Below are 9,051 nucleotides of genomic sequence, written 5' to 3'. Positions count from 1 at the left end.
TTCTCTACTAGGGATGAATTTTGACACTTTAAGAAAAGATTCAAGAATGATAAACATACCTTATTTTAGGATGTTAGAGCTCAGCTCTCCAAAATCCACTAATGATCCCGTCAAAACTTTAAACAAAAATCATGAAACTCCCTACTCAACTTGTCCACGCGCCTATATAAGAAGCGTAAGTCAATCTATGGCGCAGGGCACTACTGAGCAGTCATAGGTACACGTCAAACTCACTGTTTACAAGGAGCAAGATTAGCTACAAACTCCTTCTTAAAAACTCGCTCCGGATCTACCTGGAAAATAAGCACCACGATGTCATCAAGAGGAATCCTCCAAATCATGTCGTCCCCATGTACGATCACACATATCTTCTTCAGGGCCCCTTTATCAAGTTTATAATAGTATTTTGATGTTGGGTTTTATGTATTATGACACTCCTATGGTGCACATACAACCCTAATGCTTTGGATCTAACTTTTATCTAGTTGTACATGCAAAAAAAAAATTATCCAAAGGATGAAACCTAACTAGCATACAAATTTGGTACATGAATCATAAAACTACTTAGAAGAATACCTCTTATTTGTAGCTTGTAGTTGTTGGCCTTTCAAGAGCTTAGCACCTCAAGTGTGATGCCTCAAACAAGTCACAAGCACCATTAACAATTAGATGAATATTACAGAGATGTTATGAACCTAAAATCGGGTAGTCATTCACCTTAGGAGTCTTAGACCCGATTTTAGCATGCTAGTGGTTTATTTTATAGTTTGGAATTCTTGGGGTTTTAACTTGTAAACCCTAAGTCATGTGAGCTTTTAATCCAATAACTCATTAGCCTTTTGGAACAACTCTTAATGGACTCTCAAAAAGATTTAGTCCAATCCTAATCAACATGCATCTTTAGCCCAAACTATAAGTATTACTGATTTACCTAATCAGTCCTCGCAAATTTAATCAATCTCTTTGATCACTAAAATAATTCCAAATTAATTATTGATTAATACCAATTAAATAATATGATTTCTCAATTAATATATTATTCTTATAATATATTAATAAATCACAAATAACCTTTTTCTCAAATATCCATCCTGTGAAATTGTTCTGGTGAAGGCAACCTGAAATGGACCATGCTACTCTCGGGTCAAATACATACCAATTATAGTTATGGGATTGGACACCTAATCCAATAACTGATTCGTCCCATGAGTGTCCACCCAATAAGATCTAGCTAGACGACTGATGAAGTGACCCCCACAAATCATACTATCTGACTTAGCGCTCACAACCATAGTAGATGATAGGAATACTGCAATACTATTTGGCTCCACACGTTACCTTTCCATCCTAGGTGATAACCATAACTCTTATGCCATTTTTATTGAGTTTCTAACTCTTAGACTTCTTGACTGCTGACGGTGTTGCACCCGTTCTCTTTTCTAAATTCAATCTGCATTGGAGGCTCCTACTCTTAACCTAATATAAGGTCTTTACTTCAACTACCATAACAGACCGATGGGTCATATTCTAATGACCTCTCATCTCATGATGTATCGGTTAGACTCAGGTATCTTTGAGTCAAAATCTAGTAGGGAAGGTACCTTCCTTCATGTTCCATTATGATATAATCACATCGTGATTGGTATCATTTCTAGCAAAGGGTGGCTTAGTCTGATTAATGATAATGATACATCTATTGATGACTTCAATTATCTATTTCTTCAATCTAAAGTCGAACTCTATATTGAAATTACTTCATAGATTAGTCGGACTCGATTTGATATGACTTCTAAGGTCAGAATAATATTTTGCTTCGTAGTTATTACCGAAACAAAGGTAATGACAAATATGAACAAAATTGCTCAACTACTTAGAGATTTAGTAACCTGTGACTAATCCTGATCCAGGTGCGAGTCATGTGCTTTCGGTAGTATATACCTTTATTACCTTTCACACCTACTCATATTCATCCCAAGAATTGCCTCGCAGTCCACTAAGTTATCACAAAAGGAAATCACACAGAAAGCACACAATATAATTTAGGAAATTGCATTATTCCTGAAAACGATTACAAAATTTATTTATTTTACATGCCTATTACATCATGCCATATTCTACAACATTATGTAGGTGGGTGACTACTTCATATCCTAAACTCCTTAGATAAGTATCTTTCTTTTATTGGCTTCCTGAAGCTACATTTACTTCTTCCTTTACCATCCTAAGAGTCACCTGAGATGTCTTTGCAACTTTCTTCCTTCTTGGGCATTCCTTTTCCAGATGTCCTTCTTCTTCACATTGAAAACATAACCTTCAATGTTTCTACATTTATTAGCATAATGCCTAATCTTCCTACACTTGAAGTGGGTAACTCTCTCAATGCATCCCCTGAAGTGTTTTCTTCTACACTTTTTGCACCACTTGGCTTCATTGTTATCCCTGGACCTCTTGTCGTTGGGGCTAGGTTTTAAAAACTTACCCTTTTGTTGGATTGTGAGGACCCTTCATTACTCTTCTCCCTTCCGACTTCCACTTGGGTGGCGTTCCTTCCTTTGATCATGTCTTCAAGAGATTTGGCAACTCGGATGGCTTCTTCCAAAATAATAGCCAACTTTACTATAACATCCCGACTCCTGACTATAATATTTATATATTTAATTATGATTTGATTGAGTAACTCGAGGAGTTGGATGCCCCGACTCGTCGAGTAGAGACAGATTGACCACGTGGGTTTTGATGACCAACTCGACGAGTCGGAGGTACCAACTCGCCGAGTTGGCACTGTTAGAGGAAACCCTAAATCTCTGGGGTTGGGTCTTATTTAAAGGATCTTAAGCCCTTATTTCTGCCTCACCAGCCACCTTACTCCCCTGTGTGAAACCCTAATCGTCTATATTGAGCTAAGAGAGAAAGAGAGCTAATCTTTGGGCATTTTAGTGCACCTTTTGAAGAGAAGAGAAGAGTATCAAAGAAAGGAACAAGAAGAGGTTGTTGGATATGGTGTTATTTTATCTATAGCTTCTGTTGAAGGTAAAGAGTCTTCACCTTGCTCATTATTGTGATTAGATCTCGTTTTCATTGAGTTTCAGGGCTTTTTTTTCACATTTCCTTGAGAATTTAAGTGTGTTGAACTCCCCAAGAGTTTGAGACTTCATAAATGGACCTTATGAGGTCCCTAGAGTCCAAAGGTCCCTACTTTATCCAGCTATAAAGGAGCTTTTATGCTCAAGACTCTAAATGGAGCTTGTTTTGGCATTTCAAGCCCTAAGTGCCATGCATGGACATAAAGATTGTATATTTACGTGGTATTTCAACCTTCAGAGGCTAGATCTAGAGTTTGGGGTTGTGAATCTTCCTTAAAGCTTCTGAATGAGAAAAGAGACTTAAGGGAGTCGCCGAGTTGATGAGCCAACTCGATGAGTCAGCTTGGGTTTTCCCCCGACAAGTTTGGATAGGAGTAACTCGGCGAGTTGATGAGACAACTCGACGAGTTAAGTTAAGTTTTCGTGACTTTTCTAAAGGAATGAGGGGATTCAACGAGTCACATATAGGCACTCGACGATTCGAGTCAAAATGGACTGTTTACTCGAGTATTGACTTCATTTGACTGTAGGGTTTGGTCAAGATAGGGATTATGGAGACCATGGAGGGGTAGAGTGGTCTTTTACCCATTCCAAGACTTAGAGAGAGAGAATAGCCTTTGGTTTATCTAGGATCGGAGGGTCCACCCGAGTTGCGGGACCGGAGGGTTCCATTGAGACACATCAACCAGAGGGTCTTATTTGAGATATAGCCACAAGAGGCTAATGAGATATGTGTAGTATTTGGGGGAACTCACTAAGCTTCGTGCTTACAGTATTATGTGTTTCAGGTGCTTCTCAGGATCACGGGAAGGCGACGTTTTGATTGTACACACGAGACGAAGTTATGTTTTGAGGATCATGGATTGGTTTAACGATTTATAAACATGTGTTTTTGATAAATTGGTATTTTGGAGAATGGTGAATTGTGTTTATGAGAATTATGAGATTTTTTTAAAATGAAAATTTTGTTTTAAAAATTTACGGTGTTACATTTACCATTGGACTGAAATCCGTTGGTAGCCTATTAGCAAACATTTCTACCTTATAGGGTTCCGTAGGAACCAGGTGAGAAACTAACTTCATTTTATCAGTAAAGACTGAAGTGTACTCATTGATGATAAAGTCTCCTTTCTTTAGGTTCTAGGACTCCTTGCTCATTTCTGATAAGTATCTTTCTGGGAAGCATTCCCTTTTTAACCATAAAAGGAAGTCCTCCCATGAAATATTCCATGCTTCTCCTTTGGAATAGTGATGACCATTCATTTCCATCAGCTTAAAACACCAGTCTATAGTTTTCTGGTTGCAAAGATTGTCTTCTGTCTGTTGCTATAGGCGCAACTTTCAAATGCCATCTCCATTTCATAAACCCAAATCCATGATCACCACTGGCATTGGCCTTTCGGAAAGACTTGGTGGTTGCGATGCCATGAAGTCTACACACTTGCATCCATTTCATAAACAAGTTGTTTTCTCCCGATCTTCGGCTAAAGCAAAGTATCAAAAGATGAAGATTACAGTTTGTAAAGTTCTATGGTTATGATGGCTCCTTAAAGATATAGATACTCCTTAAATGATGCTACACTTCTATTTTTCAATAACCATACATCTCTTTATATTGCAATCAACCATGTTTTTCATGAGTGAACAAAACATGTCGAAATGGATTGTCATTTTGTGCGTGAACGTGTAGATAATGGTTAAATAACTGTAACATCCTAAAATTAAAGACTAGATTCTTAAATTAATTAAATAAATTAAAAAGGATGATTTTGTATATAAATCATTTTGTCATCCTTAATTCTATGACCAATTTGAAAAATTTTAGTTATGATTTATTTATTCCAGAGTATAAAAATTAGTGCGGAATTTGTTCCCAAAACATGATAAATATATTATCAGAGCATTTCCGAGGAAATGTATTTTCTTATTATTTAAAACCATGGACTGTCATTCTCAATACATATACAAAAGCATAAATAATTCTTAAGATGCCTTACAACATCTTATTTTACTAATGGCCTAAAATCTCCTCAAATCACTTATCATCAAAGAGCCTTCATACCGCTACCTGTGATATAAAGAAACTGAGTGGGTCAGGCTTGGGTGCCTGGTGAGCACATAGGGTTTTCAACCGATAATAATTAAGTTCTTTAATTATATATTTACATCAAATAGTTTACCCGATTACTCATTCCCCTTATCCCTACATATTGATCCTAATATAATGATCTCAAGGGACCTATCCTAATAATCATCGTCAATAATTGGTATATAATACGGCTTAGGGAATTCCTTTAGCAATATGTATCCATAATGCACCCATTGGGGGGGGGGGACAAAGTACATCAATGAACATATAGTTCACTAACACCTATAGGTTGCAAGTCTGTCAGTGTTCCATTGGATTGTCTAGAATAGTTTTTGGTCATCATCTATACTCTTCTAGATGAATGGTTCATCAAAGGTCAAGGCCTCTCATCATCATCTCATCATTTTCATCACCCATCAATACCTAATATATTTTATAAAAATATACAAAAAATACATACATGGTTAAATCAATTAACATCAGATAATTCAATAAACACATATATCAAGTAATACATATAATAGGAACACATAACATTTAATCATCTACATAATTTGTATCCATGTGTAAGTTGAAACTAACTATGTAATCACTTGATAAAGTGGACGAATATAAAGTTGTGCAACGCTTCCCTTTAGCACTTGGTTTTTCATTTGATGTCACTTAGGTTCAGTTATCACTAAGTCTTAGTTTATTTCTTATAAATAATGATAGTCTAGATTCCATACCAATCCCAATGTCTACATCAAGATCTATCAAGTAAGGAACAAGCAGATGAGATCATATCGGAGATAGGGTCCGTTTGGTATATAGAGTATACTGTTTCTAAATCCCACTTTAAACACCTCCCTAAATCTTACCTAGACATTACCCCCGTAAGTAGATCAATCAGTATAATGACTTGGAATCACTAACAAATCTTATTTATAAATTCATAACAATGAATATGAACATAAATATAAATTACACTTAAAATAAGATAAAGTGTAATTTAACTTACAGAGATTCTCTAGACAAAAGTCTGGAAATTGAACTACAGAGGTCCAACTCGAGGGCTACCACTTTTCAGACACTTCAGGATTGCAGGGTTTGCCAGAATACTAATACTAAGGGAATTTTGGGCGAATACGCAATGATTCCGAGAGAGAAACAAATAAAAGGTGTGGGAGATGTGCTGAACTTCGAAAGCTATTTATACCCAAAAAAAGCTAGGGCTCGTCGCACACGACGTCAGTGGGTGACATGGCAGTTTTGTAGTGGTGACAGGTGTTGAAATTTTTTGGAGGGTCAGAGGTGCACCGTGCCCACTATCTATGCACACGGCTGCGCGCGAAGATTTAAGCTTTCTTAAAAAATCCATTTCTTCTCCGTATGAGTTCCGTTTTTGACGTGTTTCTATATCTACGTGTAGCTATCGACGATAACTACAACTTTCATTTACATTCCATCGACTATTTTGGCTTTTTTTATAGTTGTATTTTAAACCGATATAGATTGTTAAAGTCTGTTTAAAACTCATAACTCTCTCATCCGACGTCCGTTCCTGATTGTCTTATAACTCTCTCATTCAAATGATCTAAAATTTTATTTATATGATAACATTGTTACACTGAAATATTAGAAAAATCATAACTTCCTCTCATGAAGTCAGATTTAGGTGTTCTCTATATGCACACTCTCGGTTTTACTATTACTACGAATTTCGTTATATTGCTTAGGAAAATAAGCAACCTATCTAAAATCCACTTTTTATGATGCACTCTGCCGCATCGGGTTGACGTAAAACTTTAAACGATCATAACTTCTCCATACGAAGTCATATTTAAGCGTGCTTTATATCCCCGTAATCCTCGTTACAACCACTTCCTCTTTCATTAAGGCTATTCGATGTGATTATTATTCTTTTTAAGATGCATATTTTATTATATTGTGTTAAACATGTATACTACATATATCTACACATAAATCACATAATACTCAAACAATTATATCTATTTATTTCATAAAAGGTTATAACAATTAACCATTATAATTATATCATCTTATTAATGCCTAGTGAGAAATGTGTTCATTACATTCATTATGGGATAATCATATCATTAGTTGATATGAAGTTTAGAAAGTTAAAAGTGGAAATGACAACACTTCAAAGTCCACGGGCCAAAAAGTGTCAAGTTGGCAAATTTAGTTGACCAAAGGGTTGACTCAATTAATGGAAGGGACTACAAACATTAGATAATGGATGGAGAAGGACTTACTATGTCAAAACTTAAGTTAAAACCAAAAAATATGATTTTATAGTGTAAACTAAAAAAATTGGCAAACTAGAGGGACTAAATGTGAAAAATGAACAAAGTAAGATGCGCTCTTTCTTCCCTTACTCATATCAGCCATGTTTTACTTGAAAGAGGAAGTGAATTGTGATTAAAGCTCAAGATAAATCATATGAGTCGATCTCAAGCCTTCTTGGTCCATTTGGTGCAAGTTGTGAAGAAATCAAGTGGCTCAAGGTATACTTTCTTCCTCCCTTGCTGTAGAATTTGAGTCTCATCTATGGAGTTGGAGTTATATTCTTTTTCCAACGCATTTTTTGATTAGGGTATTGGTTTCTAACCTCCCATAGGTAGTTTTCATCCCAACCTCAATCCAATCATCATACTACATGGATTTGAGGATTTAGGTGAAAACCCTTGAAATCTAATTTGGGGATATTACAATTGATGATGAAATGGGATTGAATTCTATGAGCAAGATCATATTTGATAGAAAAAAACCCAATTAGAATGCTCAAATTCACTGATGATGGTAGAATACTACATAAATATGGATTTTAAATGGTTTTGGGGAAATTGTGATGACAACAATGGAATGCTTTTTATGTTAGCATGTGATGATTATATGATACTCATAAACGTGATTTGATACTAATAACAAGATTTAAATGCAAAAACATGAAAACTTGAATGATATTTAGTTGATATTATGGGACTTTTGGTCATAAGGGTATTTTAGGAAATCTATGGATAATTACATGATGATTGACCTATTAGAAGTGAATGACATTCATAAACACAAATTAACAGTCTAGAGATGGAATTGGTATATAAACATGAAGGTGTTCTAGTGAATTTATATCATTAGTTATTGTTTTGACCCAATGGCAATTTGTGGAACAAAGAATGGAATGAGTATTCCATAGTTCAATTTTGTACTTATAATGAGATTGATGGTAGTTTTATATACTTGGCAACATCCAATGATGATTTGAATGAATTTTTAATAAGTCACAACGGTTAGAATGCACACTTGTAAAAAACTGGGCTTTACCCACGTATAAAACCCATCATTAAAGACATTTTATGCTGGGCTTTTTTTAAGAGCATGATAGGAAAGGCCGCGTCATTGAAGAAAAGTTATACTATCGTTCAATTGTAGTGAGTAATACTCATGAAAACCCGTTATTATAGGTCAAACCCGTCATTATATGCTAGGGTGTTTTTGGAGATATATTTATCTTATATTGATAACCGTGATTAATAATAAACTTATAGTGATGTGTTTTTTCCTAGAGTCATAAATGTTCACTTATGATCACCATTTATAAATATTATCTCAGCCATTGTAGACATTTTGAGACACAAATGCAATTAAACAGTAATGATAAGCTATCTTTACTAACATGTTTAATGGTTTATCATTACTATTGTTTACATACACCGACAAATCAAAAATTTAGACGTCACAAAAAATGATCTATACTAACATGCTATTTCTTTTATTATGATTGTTGATCCCTTTTAGTGAAATGTTTAATATTAGATCGTGAATATTGTGAACGTTTACTCGCAAGAAAGCAATTAAACGGTGAACATAAAATAC

Source organism: Lactuca saligna, chromosome 4 (genome assembly GCF_052625555.1).
Source record: "Lactuca saligna cultivar CGN05327 chromosome 4, ASM5262555v1, whole genome shotgun sequence".
Classification (NCBI taxonomy): domain Eukaryota; kingdom Viridiplantae; phylum Streptophyta; class Magnoliopsida; order Asterales; family Asteraceae; genus Lactuca; species Lactuca saligna.
Note: the sequence above shows the minus strand (reverse complement) of the source record.